The sequence below is a fragment of the Lissotriton helveticus genome, chromosome 2_1 (assembly GCF_964261635.1).
Source record: "Lissotriton helveticus chromosome 2_1, aLisHel1.1, whole genome shotgun sequence".
NCBI lineage: Eukaryota > Metazoa > Chordata > Amphibia > Caudata > Salamandridae > Lissotriton > Lissotriton helveticus.
Genome location: NC_136059.1, coordinates 447,547,556 through 447,565,327, shown reverse-complemented (window position 1 = coordinate 447,565,327; position 17,772 = coordinate 447,547,556). Strand labels below are relative to the sequence as shown.

Sequence of the window (17,772 nt, the reverse complement as noted above, 5' to 3'; positions counted from 1 at the left end):
CAGGGATTGTTCCTGCCCTGCACGAGCAGTGAAAAACACTTGCTTCTGTCAGCCAGGAGCAAGGCCAGCTCGAGATGCACCCAGGATGGGTACATGCTGGAGAAACAGGGGGGCTGCAGGGGGCCATTTTACTTCCCCGGTGGGACCAGCATTTTGTGGTTGCCCCAGGTGGTCACCCGGGTAACCATATTAGGCTCTCTGGATGAACTCCTAGGTCTGTAAAGCCTCAAGATGGGGGCTGCACACCCCCTCCTCATAAAATAACAAGCATTTGCAATGCAATAGGTCTCTCATTTTCAAGAGTTTAAGCTATTGGCATTGTAAATGGCAATGCCTGTCCAAAACGGATAAATAAAAGGCATTGTCATTTACAATGCCAATAGCTCAAACTCTTGTAAATGCCAGACCTATTTCACTTGCAAGAAGCTGCTACCATTGTCCCGGGCTACTTGGAAAGAGAAAGCGCTCATGTTGCGTTGAATGTTGCGGGAAAGCATGTTGTGCCTGCAGTAAGAGAAACTCATTAAAGAAAATAGTGCTTACAGACTAAATAAGACATACTGTGTAACAGAAGTAAAAGGGCCAGTCCTCATGGGAGGTTACAAATAAAGACAAGGCGGTACTAGGGAGGGACTAACAAGCCTATTAACGAATTGGAAGCCAGCGTTTACAAAGGACAATGACACAAGCCAATGAAAAATATGGGCGGAGAGTGGGCAGAGCTTCATGTACATACTCTAATACAGCATGCCTCGCAGAGCAGCGACTGTGCCGCCTAGACTCATCCTAATTAATGCAGATAACCAGTAATAAAGACAGTTTTGTGCTTAGCTAGTCTTACCATAAACCCCATTGAATTGACAAACACTTAAATACTTTTCCTTTGGAAACCAGCATAGAAAGAAAATCCCTTTTGGCTTTGTGGGACTGCTTTCCACTTTGGTCAGTAGCTTTTTGTGTGGCTTTACTTCAAGGCTGTTTTTACAAGTTTGCAGTCATTTGAGGTCAAACCAACTGCATGGTCCGGTCTTGCACCCATGGCAGCTAAGAACACAGAACAGGGGGCAGATGCATCATAGCAAGCTTGATATGATAAAATATTCTATCTGGCATCTGTGCATCCATTATCTGAGCTCTACAAGTACAGAGCAAAGTATTTTTATTTTAAACCTGAGACTAGGTTCCTTGTCTTACTACCTAAGCACTTTAAGTGAATATGAGTTTGCATCCCTGCTTTATATGTTACTATGACATTCTTCTCAAAATATGTAGTCCAGGATGTGCATCGAGTTGCTTGAAAAGTGTGCCTGCGTTCAGGCCAAATTGCATCCAAATGCTTCCACTATCATCTTATAAAGCTGCAACAATTTGTACCTATGGTAATTTATATTTGGAAAAATAAATTGCATTTTCGGACATCTCTTCTCAAACAACTCCCCTCCTCTTAAGAAATCTGAACACAAATTTAAAGGCTCATATGAAAGTAAATTACATTTTTTAGACTGTTCATCCACATTTGTCAAAAAGAGGCCCACGTGATTATCGCTGCCGTTCCTATGCAAAGTGCAGCACAATCATAATTACAGAGAGACACCCGTATAATAGGTTTTATAAACATCAAGCGTGCAAGAACAATATCTTCCTTATTTCATGTGGAACAGATCCACTGAAAGGTCCCTTTAAAGTAGGTCAAGCCCTACCCAACTTCAGCAACCCTGGGGACCTCGTTAAAACAATGCTTTACTACCGTTCAAGCAAAATATGGAAATCATTTTTAAAAAATCAATACAAGAGACATAATATATAAATTACCCTAAACAAAGAAATGAAATCAATTGCTCTTCCACACTCTAGTTTACTTTGCAATGTATTCAAGATATGAAGATGTTGCTCTATGACAAATTGCTGGAATGTTTCCCACTCCCAGCATGGTAAAATGACGCCCGAATACAGGAGATATACAACTACACAGAAGACAAACGTGTTCAGGACTAGCTTTCAAGACAGATGAGTAACTGTTACATATTAGGCTTTACTGAGGCATACTGGCCGGGGATAGGATTATAGATAGGTCCCCATTTGTTCTAAACAGTATGCTCAAACTTTCGACCTTTGATGTATTTTTGAGAGTACGCCGTACTGTAAACTGTCAGTACCACATTCTGTTGAAACACACATACTCTCAAATACGTGGCTAGCGATACTGTTTTAGAAATTACTTCTCTGCAGCATCAAATACTTTAATTCAGAAAAAATATCAAATTGCCTTTTGAAGGAGTACAATTTGGGCTCATTTGGAAAGTACTAATGGTGGCTAAATCAATCGACCTACAACTGGAAGACTTTTCAACAGATTTAGTCATCTGATATTTAACATTACAGTACTACCGACTGTCTTAGTGCACAGAGCCCCAGAGATTGGCAATAAATACACCCATTTCTAAGTTATCTGGGCCGTAAACTTGCACGTGTACTCGTTAAAAAATACCCAGACTAAAATATTTATTTAGAATGGGCAAAGCGGCAAGCTGCACTACCCATGTACTATGAAGGGTACCAAAAACATGTTAGCTAAATAAAACACGATTATGCAGTAATTCGTGGCATTCGACCAAAGCAAAAAAAGCTCTCTCGGGCCGTGTGAACAGCTGCGTTAGTACTAAAACGGCATTTACCTCGCAATGTTAAACACACACGAAACTAAATTCTTTATTAAACATTTATGAATGAGCATCAGTTTCATGTTTTAAAACGTTTTTTGTTTGTGCTACAGTATTCCTGAACAAGGCCTTTATTGCTTTTCACTTGCCTATTTAGCTGCAATAAAGAAAGCCTCTGAGTAAAAAGTAGAGAAATGTACAGCCCTCATTCAGTAAGGTGCACAGGCAAAGAGCCACCTTTAAAAAGTCCCAAAAATACACAACAAAATAAATCAAGACTGGTTACAACAACGAGTCCCGAGGACATCACAATCATGAAAGTAATGCTTCATAGAAGAACCCCGAGTTGGTAATAGTTGCCTGGATGCGGTTAACATTAAACAAAATATTCTGTGTCAATAGTACAAGTAAATAACAAGCATTTGCAATGCAATCCAATGCATTAGGGGTGGAGTCTCTGGATCGGCCTCACGTTGGGCTGTAAAGCTAGCTGCGGGGACAGAGCGTGTGAGCAGACGTAGGCAGCGTGAGGGGAGGAGAGCAGCGCGCCCAAGCCAGCCGGTGTCTGCTGGCAAAGCTGCCCGCTCCCCACCTCAGGCCTACAATGCCTCCGGTGAATGGCATGCTTTATGAGTGAGCCCCCCACCACGCTGTATCTACCAAATAAAGGGTTGACAAAAGGAAACTGGCCAGTAGCTGAAATGTAAAGTGAAAGCATGCCTGGTGGTGCGCGCTGTATCAGGAAAGCAATTCGAGGGTGGAATGGGTAAAAATCATTCAAGAAAGGAGTGCTCTCAGACGGGGATATAACAGACACAGTAACAACACCAGTAAAGGGTCCAGTCTCATGGGACGTTACAAAGGGAGACCAGGCGGGACTAACAAGCCTGTTACCCAATCACGAGGCCGCATTCACAAAGAACAATGACATAAGCCAATGACAAATATTGGCGGAGAGTGGAAGACGCTTTAAGAACATGCCCTAATATAGCATGCCTCGCAAAGTGAGCAGCGCACGCACGCTGTCACTAGGCTCAATGTTAGCGAATCATACAGGAACATGTAGATGATTAAAGAATCATTTATTAGCAGCGGCACAGCAACAGGTAGAAGCAGCTACTAGGTAGGCAGGAACAGTACAACTGACCTGGTGCCTATCAGCCACTTGAGTTCTATGTGGAACTCCAACTATAACAAAAGATGCAACTCAATTAAAGGCACAGAGATAATATTAAAAGATAAATAGAGAATGTAACACATCTGCTTTCATTACAAAACAAAATAAACACTTGACGATAAACAAAGTGAACATATACAGAAAGGAAATGTAATTAAGAAACATAGTCAGCAAATTTTCTAGGAAAGGATCTTGGACGAACAGAACTCTTAACTCCAGATGCAACAGACTCTTTTGGTACGAGGAGTACATCCGGTACTGTAGTATCGTGAACATTGGGACATTTAGCAACTTGTTTGATGTTCCACAACTTGCCATCTTGAGTGATAAGACTGTTACTAAAAACCCTAACAACTTTCATAGGTTTACCAAACTTGTTGGAACATTTAGTAAGGAAACCTGGTCTTCTAATTCTAACCCAATCTCCAACAGAAACATTTGGAGTTTTAACATTCCATCTGTTATCATACCACTCTTTTGTTTTTGCTTGTTTACATTCAACCTTTTGAGAAACATCCTTAACCATATCCTCTGAAAAAGATTTGTTTAAGCATTTATCCTTGAACCACCAAGGACAAATTGTAGAAGCAGGATCTCGCCCTTTGAGAAGGCGGATAGGACTACCTTCAGTTGTTGATTGTGGTGTGATACGATAAAGCCAAAGTTTTTCTCTTAATACATTTTTCCAATTGCAACCAGACTTGATAACTTCAGATGCAAACCCTTTCAACACCCTGTTGAAGCGATCCACTAAACCATTTTCATGGGGTTCATACACAGAAACAGTATGGTGCTTAATATTTTGCCGTTTAAGAAAATCCTCCATTTCTAATGAGGTAAGTTGTACCCCGTTGTCAGTGACAAGTGTCAAAGGACAACCCTCTCTAGAGAATACTTCTTCAAAGAATTCTATAACCATACTGGTAGAGGCAGAAGAAACAATTTGACCTCAGGCCATTTAGAGTGGTAGTCAATAAGTACAAACGCATAGCGAGAATCACTTGGAAGACACATGAAAGGACCAGAGATATCAAATGCTAATTTTTTCCACGGTTCCATGGGCCAGGCAGTATTCTTCAATGGGGGAACATTCACTTTCAACATTTTTTCACTTCCCATACAAACTTCACATTCTCTTACTTTCTGATCAACCATCCGATCCAAACCTGGCCACCAAAAATAATTTCTTATTAAACGTTTCATGGCAGACATGCCTGGATGCGTTTTATGTGCCAGTTCCAAAGTAACATTCTGCATACCAAAAGGTGGCACACATTTTCCAGACTTGAAAATTAAATTACTTTCCAATTCTAACTCATTATAAACATTGGCATACAATTTTCAGTTAAATCGTTCTTATCAGGCCAACCCTCCAAGATATATTTTTTTATGGTCTGCAAAGAAAGATCTTGATTGTCTGCAAGTTCCCAAGACTTCTCAGAAATATCTTCAAAAGAACCCAATAAAACATCTTGTAAACAAGTGACCACATCAGTATCGTCCGAATTGTTGCAGAAGGTTTTACAAGAAAGACGAGACATGAAATCTGCAACTACATTTTTCTTACCCGGAACAAACTCAGACGTGAAGCAATACTCCTGTAATCTAGATGTGAACCTGGCAATACGAGCAGTTGAATTCCAACCTCCCCCCGCCCAACCCCCCCGGAGAAAGAATGTTAACTAAAGGTTTATGGTCTGTTCTTAAAACAAATTTACTGCCCCAAATGTAGTTCCTGAAATGTTCAATTGCCCACACACAAGCTAGAAGCTCTTTTTCTATAACTGCATATCTGCGTTCAGACTCATTTAGATTGCGAGACGCAAAACACACATTCCATTCTTCTTTACCACATGTTTGAGACAAAACTGAACAAATACCATACATCCTAGCATCAACAGTAATTATACATGTCTTGTTCAAACAGAAAGACCTGAGTGTGGGAGCATGCAGCATATCTGATTTAATTAACTCAAATGCAGCTGTTGTTCTTTTTGCCAAACAAAAGGGTTATTGTGTCTAAGAAGTTTCCTAAGAGGTTCCATTTTAGATGCAAAATTGATCACAAATTTACTATAATACTCGCACATCCCTACGAAAGAAAGTAACTGTTCTTTATTGCTGGGAGGAGGAGCATCACTTATACCTTCAACATTAAACTTCTTTGGCACAACACCATCACCGGATAATGTGTGACCCAAGTACTCTACTGAGTTCTGAAACAATTTACACTTACTTGACTTTAAAGTCAAACCACTCTCCCTTAACTTCTCACAAACACTACGCAATTGTAACACATGTTCTTCATTACTACTTGAATAAATCAAAATATCATCCTGAAAACATTTGACAAATTGGTCTGCATCTCTGAAAATATTAAACATAACTCTTTGAAACACCGAGGCCGCCGAAGCTAAGCCAAACGGCATTCTGGTGTATTGATTCAGGCCTTGGGGAGTGTTAAAGGATGTGAGACATTTAAAATCATCTGTAAGGGGAATTTGATGATAGGCCGATCTAAGATCGAGCGTGAAAAAAACTTTAGCTCCTTCCAACATAGAAACAACTTCATTTATATTAGGAAGGGGATGACAGTCCACAAGAATAGCAGAATTTAAGGCTCTGAGATCGATGCACATTCACAAACTTTTATCCGGTTTCCTCACCAAAACAATGGGAGAAACCCATTCCGCAGAATCAATGGGTTCAATAATCCCTTCAAAAACTAACCCATCCAAAGTTTTCTTGAGTTCTTCTCTAACCTTAATCGGCACTCCCCTTAACTTTTGCTTGACAGGGATAACACCAGATTTGAGTTTTATTTTATGTGAGTAGTCCTGAATCATGCCCAACTTGTCTGAAAACACATCTTTGAAATCCGATTTGATAAGATAAGTATTCTCTTCAGTTACAACCGAAGAAACATTGTCAATAACAACAGTTTAATCTAACATCACAGGATCTTGGTCACGAGGATTAAGTATAATACCAAATTTCCACTTATCCTTCCAACCTAGAACGTTCACTCCCTTAACTGCAACATATAACTTGACTTCAACACACCTAGTTTTAAAAGTAAGGTAAACTTGGAAAAAACCCAACATATCAATTTTAGAACCATCAAAACTCACTGCACAAATCTCCGATGATAAAATATTCAAAAAATCTAATAAGGATCCTAGACACTCATCAAAATATTCTTTAGAGATGATCGTCCAGGGCGAACCTGAATCAGCCATGAGATTAAGTTTAACTCCAAGAACATCCACCTCACATATGGGTTTTTTAGTGCAATGACCTTCAACAGAGTCATTGACATTGGAAATACCTTCACTAAGATAAACCACAAATCCTTTCTTTTCCTCACTACACATGCCTCCACTACCACCAGAACACTTGCATACTTTGGAGGTATCCTCAGTTACATAGGCTATTTTACTTCGAGAATTCTGAAATTTTTTTCTGACATCTCTACAAACTGTGGAAAAATGTACTAATCTCCCACACTTCCTGCATTCTTTATTAATTGCAGGGTCCTTTATGGTCCTGATGGCCCCATAAAGAAGATAAGGAACCTTTTACCACAGCAGGAAGTCGCGGCACCCAGTCTGAAAGGCTGGGTAAAAGGCTGATGATTTTGCAGCGTGATTATGCATCTCTGCTGCAAAAAGATTGACTTCAAGTGGATACATTTTCAGAAAATGATGTATTACACACGAGCCTTTGCGTAGTATTTAAAGAACTCCTTCAGTTAACGTCTTTATTAATAGCGCCCTCTTGTGGTTTCAACTCCTTGACAACCATGGATACAAATAGTTTTTTTCCAAATATCAAATAGAAAACGAGCACAGCTGTTCGTGAGATTCTCCAATAAACACGCCTCTTGCGTTTGGCAGTCCCTTGGAATACATGTGTCATGATGTGTGCTCAGCGGGATGGGCGTGCTCCGAAGTGCGCGCAGATCGCCACACCACAACATTAACTCGGTCTGCTGCTGGGTGTTTGGCAACCCCCATGGTCAAAGATTATTGGAACGAATGGAGCATATTTTATGACATCTGCCCACCTTCTGCTTCAATGTGCTCATCGTGGAAATATAAACTCGCACAGCAACGCTCAGCACACGTTTCAGAATAAAACGTTGTGGCGCATTTATCAACACACAACCATAAACTGGGATTTAGCAGGCAAAACAGTCCTACAATGTACCAAGATGCATACTACACATACAATAGCCACACGAACAAGAAACACAAAGATGACTTTCCACTGCCAAAGAAGTCTTGTGGGTGATCTAGCTACGAACCTAGAAATTCCTAAACTCTAATTCAAATGAGAGTTAGTGTAACCTTGGGTAAATCAAGTCATCCGACTGATCCCAGCAGTATGCGCTCACTCTGAGTATAGCAACTCGACAGTTCTTGTGAACACTGAAAATGTGTCACAGTACAGTGGCGTATCCTCACTGCTGCACTGCACCCTGAGCTCTACTATCACGTCACAATAATGGCAGTGAAGAGCCAGCGCCGTCGCCGCGTGCAGAGGGGCCACGTGGTTTCCATTTCTCTTGTCATCAAAATTTAGATCCACAAAGGAGAGCGCGCGAGCGGGATTCCCCTTTGCGTCTAATCGTTTCAGATGCACGTGTGCACGTCAGCTCAGCCCGTTTCTAATGCATGGGTGTGCGAACACTGTCAGCCCGTGCTTGCGGTCCCTAGAGTGCACATTCGCAGGGGAGGGGAGGCGTGCACTTACCTCCATTCACCTTGATTTCCGGTGACAACACAACAGCATGGGCAGTGAGGTGGTCTTGCTACACAAGCGAGCACTGCAGTGCCGACCCCGAAATATTGCAGACTCCTCATTCAAAATGCAAATGACCTGGTCCATAGAAGATGAGCAATTAAATAAACCTTGGTAACTTAACGGCCAGAGCAGCCGATTTAGGAGCTGGGGATCTAGATTCGAGCCTCGGCATTGACTCAACATCCTGTGTGATTCTGTGCAGATCACGTAATCACCCCATGCCTACCAAAAATGAATGTGTCGTTGTGTAACGCAACTGGTGCTCATGCAGCGCGCTCCAATACCCTAGGGTCGAGGTCTATTTAAACAGCAAAAAAAGTAGTCTCAAGCTGAATGGCAGAGGCATTGTTTGTTGTAGTTTACAAGGAAAGCCTACGACAGACAGCGACCAGCCGCTTTGGATTCCTGCATGAACTGAGCATCTGTGCAGGAACTCGCACCTGAACTTCTAACTGCGACCATGAGGGATGTTCAGTTGTATATCTGCAATCATATTGATTCGTTGGCTGGAGGCGCAGCTGAGTTGTGACGCATTCAGCTGCCTCCAGCAGCAGGCATTCCCAGCAAACAAAGAGGCTGGAGCGAGGCGCAGCATCCCGGACGTGGTGTGATCTGTGACACGGCCACCCTGGCCAGCTGTGGCCCACAGGAGGAGCTGGGCACGGAGTCCGGGCCGGCGTGGCACTCTGGGCACGGCAGGCCCTCGAGAACCATGTCAGCCCGCACACCTGTGTGTGTGTGTGTGGGGGGGGGGGCTCTGTGTGTGTGTGGGGGGGGATCTGTGTGTGTGTGTAGGGCTCTGTGTGTGTGTGTGGGTGTGTGTGTGGGTCTGTGTGTGTGGCTCTGTGTGTGTGGCTCTGTGTGGGGGGGGGTCTGTGTGTGGCTCTGTGTTTGTGGGGGGGCTCTATGTATATGTGGTGCTCTGTGTTTATGTGCATGGGTCTCTGTGTGTGTGGCTCTGTGTGTGTGGCTCTGTGTGTGTGGGTCTGTGTGTGTGGGGCTCTGTGTGTGTGTGTGGGATTCTGTGTGTGGCTTTGTGTGGGGGGCTCTGTGTGTGTGTGGGGGAGGGCTCTGTGTGTGGGGCTCTGTGTGTGTGGGGCTCTGTGTGTGTGGGGCTCTGTGTGTGTGGGGCTCTGTGTGTGTGGGGCTCTGTGTTTGTGGGGCTCTGTGTGTGTGGGTTTGTGTGTGTGTGGGGCTCTGTGTGTGGCTCTGTGTGTGTGTGGGTGAGGCTCTGTGTGTGTGGGGGGCTCTGTGTGTGTGGGGGGGCTCTGTGTGTGTGGGGCTCTGTGTGTGTGTGTAGGGGCTCTGTGTGTGTGGGGCTGTGTGTGTGAGGCTCTGTGTGTGGTGGGGGGCTCTGTGTGTGTGTATGTGCGGGTGGGGGACTCTGTGTGTGTGTGTGTGGCTCTGTGTGTGTGAGGGGGCTCTATGTGGGGGGCTCTGTGTGTGTGAGGGTCTGTGTGTGGGGGGGCTCTGTGTGTGGGGGGGGGGCTCTGTGTGTGGGGGGGTCTGTGTGTGGGGGTCTGTGTGTGTTGGGGTCTGTGTGTTTGTGTGTGGCTCTGTATGTGGCTCTGTGTGTGTGTCTCTGTGTGTGGGGGGGCTCTGTGTGTGGGGCTCTGTATGTGGGGGGTCTGTGTGTTTGTGTGTGGCATTTGCGAGAGATTAAGCTATTGGCATTGTAAATGACAATGCCATTTATGTATCTGTTTTCAAAACCAACACATAAATAAACATTTTGTCATTTACAATGCCAATAGCTCTAACATTTGCAAAGACGAGACCATTGCATTGTAAATGCTTGTTTTTCTCTCTTTGTCTTTTTTGCTTTTCTTTTCTTTGTGGTTAATAATTCTTCTTGCAATTTATTCCTTATAGGACCAATCCTTTATTACTGTTGGAAACATTGCTTTAAATATCTGTCACCGTGTATATATTCACGGGGTGCTCTATGAGGCCCTGTATTGTATTGGATGGCAACAATAACATGATGTTGTGATAAAGAACAAAGTTAAAGTGACATTATAGTTGGGTATGATAATAGCTTATTTAGCCTTAAAAACAGGAAAAATAGAAATTTGCTGAAAAAAACAAAGGTTACACAGAGGTTATAGTTAGGTGAAAATGTAATTACATCATTGATGACAGACTGTGCACGCTGGGGGCACAAAAGAAAAATCGGGGGCACAAAAGAAAAATCGGTGTATCTCTGAAGGGATGTGGGTACAGACTGAACAGAAAGGATGCTAGTATGGAATCTTCATAAACCCCTTGATGGAGAGAACAGTCCGAGATGGAGCTGCTAATCTTGATCTCCTTGAAACTGCCATTCCGTCTATACCAGTGCAATCCTTCAAGATTGTTTTTGATTGACAGTGTCATTGCTGAGATGTTGATCATGATGAGCAGTCAAGATTCTTAATCAAGCATGTGAAAGGAGTATCTGCAGGAAAGCTGCTTTAGTACTGGTAGTAATTTAACCCGGTTCAATCCTTCAAGCCCAAAGTCTGGAAAAGAGACCTGAAAAAACTCAATCCAAACTCTCTACCCCGCAACAGCTGCAACCTCCTACTTCCTCCTACCGGCGTCACGGATGTCCAAGCTTTGACTGATCACTATCTCAACGCTATGACCTCAATAGTTAATGAAGCTGCACCTATGCAGCTAAAAAGAGCTTCCACAAAAATGTCCAATCCCTGGTACGACGGGAGTCTCAATGACGATAGACGGGCTATGCGAATGGCAGAGCGCACATGGAGATCAGCTCCCTCCGCACTGCACCTAAAAGCGCTGAAGAAAAAGAGAAATGCCTACTTCAGGAAAATAAAACGGTCTAAATCAGATTTTTTCAGCCGTCAGCTCGACCAAGCCAAAAATCGACCGAGAAAGCCGTTTGAGCTAATCAGAACACAATCCAAGGAACAACCCCAACCACTCAGCACTGTGGACAAAGCACCCTCCTGTGAAGACTTCGCCTCTTTCTTTATCCAAAAAAACGATAACATAAAAACCCCATTGCACAGCACCCACTGAACCAAAAAACAATGCCACATGGTCATCCTTTGCCACCTATTCGGAAGAAGAAATTGGTAGACTGCTCAGCACTGTGAAACCAGCCAATCACCTCACGGACCCCCTTCCTGCTAACGCTGTCAAAGACCTTACCCCGTCGCTCCTCCCACTCTGGACTAAAATTATCAACAGTTCACTTCAACAAGGGACCATCCCCGACGCCCTTAAAGTTGGACAAGTCACACCTCTACTAAAGAAACCTACAGCCAACCCCTCTGATCTAAATAATTACCGTCCCATTACCAATATTCCAACTCTAGCCAAACTGTTGGAAAAATGCGTACAAGTACAATTGACTAAACACATTAATCAGTTTGATCTACTTAACCCCCATCAATCAGGCTTCAGAGCAGATCACAGTACAGAAACTGCTATGACTCACATAATTGACGACGCCCTTCAAATCCTAGATCAAAATGATACCTGCCTCCTCATCCTTCTTGATCTCTCGTCTGCATTTGACACCGTCAAACATGAGAATTTACTCGAACTATTAAACACAAGAATGGGTCTATCTGGAACTGTGCTCAAATGGTTCATGTCCTTTCTACACAACAGATCGCAGAAATTCAAGAGTAACAACCTGATGTCTTCGCCAATACCTGTATCGCTAGGCGTCCCGCAAGGATCCTCCCTTTCCCTAACTTTGTTTAACCTAGTTATGGAGTCTCTCACCACCCTGCTAGAAGCATCCAATGTTCACTTCCACATGTACGCCGATGACACCCAACTGTATCTCAAATTACAATCACCCAAAGACATTATGCTCTTGAATTCTTCGATCAGTAGCACCCAATCCTGGCTGGCCGCTAATCATCTCAAACTCAATGCTCTTAAAACAGAGTTCCTCTTGATCTCACCTCCCGCGAAGATCACTACCGCTCAAATCTGGCTTAAACACCTAACGGCACTCAATGTGCAGCCCACCATCGTGGACTCAGCAAAATCATTAGGCATAACACTTGACACCAACCTCAACATGCAGGAACACATCAACAAAACAACTAAGGGTGCGAACTATCAGATCAATACCCTAAGGAAACTCAAACCCTTCCTTCCAGCCAAAGATTTCCAAACTGCGGTACAAGCACTAGTCATCCCTCGAATAGATTACGGCAGCATCGCCCTCTGCGGTCTCCCCCTAACTACTACGGCACCCATAAGAGCTTCTCTAAACGCAGCAGCGAGACTCATCACTGGATCAAAAAAACACTCACACATTTCCCCTGACCTGAAATCGCTGAACTGGCTGCCTTTTGAAGCCAGAATACACTTGAAAATCGCCTGCATGACGCACAAGGCTGTCCACCTGAGCTCACCCGGATACCTCGCTCAGAAGCTGACGATTTCTGGAGGCTCCAGAAACACTAGAGGCACAAACAATCTTTTGCTAAAGCCCCAGAAATTCCGCAAGGAAAAAACGTATAAACGCTCCTTCTCAGGAATGGCACCCAGGATCTGGAACTCACTCTCCCCTGAAACCAGGCTCATCTCCTCCACCATACTTTTTAAGAAAGAAGTAAAGGCTATCCTCATGGCTAAATACACTTGAATTATCACTAGGGAAGATTTTTACAAACGCTGAACCATCCTGTTCTACTGATCTTTTGCATTTTTGTATGACTCGTGTTATTGACTTACCTGATTGTTTACGCTACCACCTATTTTTATTTGTATCACCATTGATGTATCTATCTGACTACGCTACTGCATTTACCCTCCCCACCTCAATTGTTATTTACTCGCATGCTGTACCCGTCGTATGTAAAGCGCTCTGATATCTGCAAAGATCTTGTTCGCGCTATATAAAACTTTCAAAATAAATAAATAAATAAGTACTGCATTCTTTTCTAAAGTTCAAATGAATGTCATATATAAGGTAGTTGTCAGTGGAGAACTGTTCTGTTAATCATTGACCCAGTTCTCGATCATCTTTGCAGGGAACGGTAATCTTGAAACTCAGCAAAAGTTGTTAGGTCTGTCTGTTGTAAGGATTGTGGCAATGCGGCCTAATTTGAGTCATAAATCACTGATCGGTTTGAATTTGGTGCTCATGTTCAGTCATTCTGAGCACAGTGAGTTTGACATTGGAGTAATAAAGTTTGGCAGATATCTCACACTTTTTGGCAGAATTATCCTCAGTAAAACAATTTTGCAATATCAAAGATGCTTTTAGGATGGTTTATAATCCAATACATTTGGACTGTGGGCTTTTTGGGTTTTTGATGCAGATGGCCATTGTCACCTCCATCAAAGTTTTATATATACATCAATCAATGCGGAGATTTTCCAATTTAAGAGTGAATGGATGTTGACCCAGCTTGAGTTCAGATACCATAACATTTCTCCTTTCTTTGTTAAACTCCTTGGAGTACTGATAGAGCGCGCGAGGTCACCCAGCCAATAATTTCGCCGTTTCCGGCTTCGGGCCCATATACTTTCAATTTACCATATACATTGATCGGGCGACTTCACGGGCTCTACCAATTTGTGTGTGTTTCCCTACTGTTATTACTCAGCGTACCCGACTTACCATCCACCGACACGGGTACCTATGACCTCAACGGATCAGGGAGCTAGCTGTAAAAGGAAAGGCAGCAAAATACCAACCCAAAATGACATTCAATACTGTTTGTAAATGACCACAGACAACTGGAAGTTTTAAAAGCTTTATCTAAAGTTCGTTTTCGTTGAGCATTAAGTTTACAAGAATGAGACAATCAATAACCAAGATAATGAAAAGTACATAACTATAGAGAAATAAAGTCAGGGTAATCATGAAAATACTAATATGAGATGCAACAAGAAACGCTATGCATTTAAGGTAAACATTCTTTAGATAGTTTAAGTAAGGCCGTTCTAGACCATATCAGAAAATGACAAACTGCAATGCAAAATATGATTTCTAAAAGGTAGGATAACATAGGATCAAGTTAAGAAAATATGCAATTGACTTTACGTTTCAATAGTTGCGGCAAAAGCATGGAAAAATCAACATGTGCAAAGGTGTGTCTTTATTAAAGCAAAAGACAGAAAATTAGGAAGGTGCAAGTTCAAAGAATTTAGAGCAATATTTACCTAGACTGGTGTGAAAACCAAACCCTGGCCACGGGTCAGTTAAGGACAGGAAACCCTCAAGGAGGATACCCCTCAAAGGACAGCAGGTGCAGAATGGACACCCCGGACAGGACAGGATACCCTCGGATTAGGAATCAGGACAGGACCCTCAGGACAGGACAGCAAACCCTCAGGACAGGACCACACCCGCAGTTTGGAAGCAACGCCTGCGCTCCACCCTCTCTGCAGCTATCGATCAAGACCCCGATTGGATCAGCGAACTCCCAGCAAAGTGCTTCGCCAGCACTTTAAGGTTCAGTAGAACCTTAGTCTATGGTCAATTTCGGACAGAGTGCTCCGCAGCGCTCTGTATCTCCAGTCACCTATTGAGTATGATGGGTCAGTGACAGGTCAGCTAAACCAGACAAGTCGGACAATTTCCCTAGGTGAACCCAGGGTAGATATACAGTTTGGGGACGGTGTACCACCCCCCCAATGTTGCAAAATGTCAGAATCCCTCAATTTGGATTGGTCCTAAGGTAGGCTTTGGGTAACACACCAATCATAACACACTATTTGGATGCCTAATTTGCATCTTTGGGTACCGCCTAGCAAGATTGGGGTTCCCATGAGAAACTGCAGAGAAATACAATTGACAATTAACATTGTTGCCGAGTAGGGACACATGGCTCCATTTTCCTGGGTTTTCAGGTCAGTTCTCAGGAGCATCTTGCCCATCTCTGCCAGCTGGCCAAGTTCCACCAGTCAAGGCTGTCAGTTCCCCAGATGGAGGAGCATGCGCAGAAAGGCCCTCCAAGATGGCATTCAGTTCAGTCAGACCCCCATTCCCCGCGGTACATGAAAAGTAAGCGAGAACAAATTAATACATAGAAATAACATTATGAAAACACATCACAGGGTTTGTACTTTCAACTTATCACTATAAAATATACTTATGCAACCTAAATGTTAGCTACATATAAACAGACACAAGAGCAGTGGCACGAGCAGTACCACGTTACTGGCAAAGCTATGTATTACGCATGCGCATCTATTTCCCTCCAACTCTGCAAACACATCAGGACACGTGAGTGTGACTGACGCATGCGCAGCCACTTACTTCCAAGCAGCGGCCATTTTAAAATACTCGAGTTAATTATTTTAGTAAAACACATAGGCAAGCGTCGGGAAACCTCGTTTAAACATAGAATAAACGTTAGTAAGACGTACAACTTATTACTGGATTACACATAGACGAGGTTCATGAATTCGGCAAGTCGCAAAATGTGCGAAGCTTTGCTTCATCAATCCCCTCTTTGATGATATTTACTATCATCACAAAATAAATGGAACCAGATGCCAACTTCTCACACCTTATACATCTCTATCTCTTCCAACAATTTGCTCAACTTTTCTTTCTCATCTTTAGTAGGGTGAGAATTCTTCACCCTTTTGTATATCTGATTATTCATTTCCTCTAATTCAAGCTCATCCACACTTCGTTTCACTCCTCTGGCATTCACTTGAGGCTTTCCGGTGTGTTTACGACACTTGCAACAGACAAATATGAAAAATAGGATAAGACCTATAATTCCAATTGGCATCAGTACCTTAAACAATAAGCTTTTACCTAAGCTAGCAAAACAATGACCTACATTTGAGAGACCATCTACCAGTCTCTTCCAGGCACTGTCAACCTCGAGTGGTTTGAGTTCCCTTTCCAAATTAGTAATGTTTTTCACGTATCTTTTGAGCTGCACACTTTTGTCCGGAATATAAGTGCAACAATGTTGCGCCTTCAACATCCGGCAGACTCCGCCCTCTTTTGCTAATAAGGTATCAAGAGCAAGTCTGTTCTGCAAAACCATTGATCTGATCGCAACCATTTCGGTATTGACCAGCAGAAATCCATGAGCTGTGTCAGTAGACAACGCATCCACTATAGTGGACAATTTACAAATTCTGTGAGTGTTCAGAACCACTCCCACTCCAGGTATCAGTGCACTGAAAATACTACCCATTATTTCACCTATGCTTTCTCTTTTACTACGCACTAAGCCATTAGTATTTTCACTGCTTCCAGCAACTCCATTCACATGGTATATTTTCGGGAAGACAATGCCAAAATAGCAACTTCCATACCAGTGATCCGGCAATTTGAAATAAGCCTTGTCCCCACAAATATAATAAATTCCAGGAAACACAGGCTCTGACCCATTTTTGAAACCCCAACCTCCAATTACCTTGTAATTATGTTCGCATTCACTGGAACCAATGAAAATGTTATTATAATAGCTAGTCTTCTCGCGGTGAAGACATAGCTTGCCTTTCTTTTCAAAATCCAGCAACAGAGCAGGACCCGCCCCACCAGTTGAGGTGCCTTCCATGTTCTCTGCCCACCTTGGTCTTTTCTGACTTTCGTCATTTGCTTTCTTTTGTATTTTAATTCTCCTTTTCTCTGCCATGTTCAGGAACATCTTTTCCTGCTCACGCAAAGAACAAGTCAAGTTATCTCTGTGTGCGTCACCTATGTCAATATCACCAATAGTCAGAAAGTAGTCTCCCATATATCGTATTAAGTCGCTTTTGGTATGTACAGGATTCAAGTTCCCACGTATAGGAAGCTCAGAAAAGATCACATCATTATTAGAGTAATAGTATTGTAACGGTCCTCTTTTGTAAAATAAACTAGCTAAAATGCTACAGGAGATTCCGTATGTCAGCGGCAAGTGATGGTATGTCACGCCTTCAGCTACAGAGGTAGGTAGCTTCATGCAGACATAGCAATCTTCAATTTCCATAGTCTCTACATAGTTATTAACAAGTTTGCGAAAACATTTAAGCGCGTCTTATTTTTAATTCCATGATAATGTAGTTCTCCCTCATCTGATGCTTCTGAGTCTTGTTTTGTTTGTCTCAGTGCTCTCTCATGTCTGGCTACACTCTGTGTTGTCAGCTCCTCACTGTCAGTATTTACAATTTCAGTAGGGACAATATTAGTATTTT

The 17,772-nt window shown here is 42.8% G+C and overlaps 1 protein-coding gene across 1 annotated transcript in view; it reads left to right on the top strand.

The window, feature by feature from the left end:
* The window catches only part of LOC144818040 (chondroitin sulfate proteoglycan 4-like), a 538,246-nt gene that overhangs the window by 409,973 nt on the left and 110,501 nt on the right, over window positions 1–17,772 (top strand). The gene's annotated exons all lie outside the window — the stretch shown is intronic.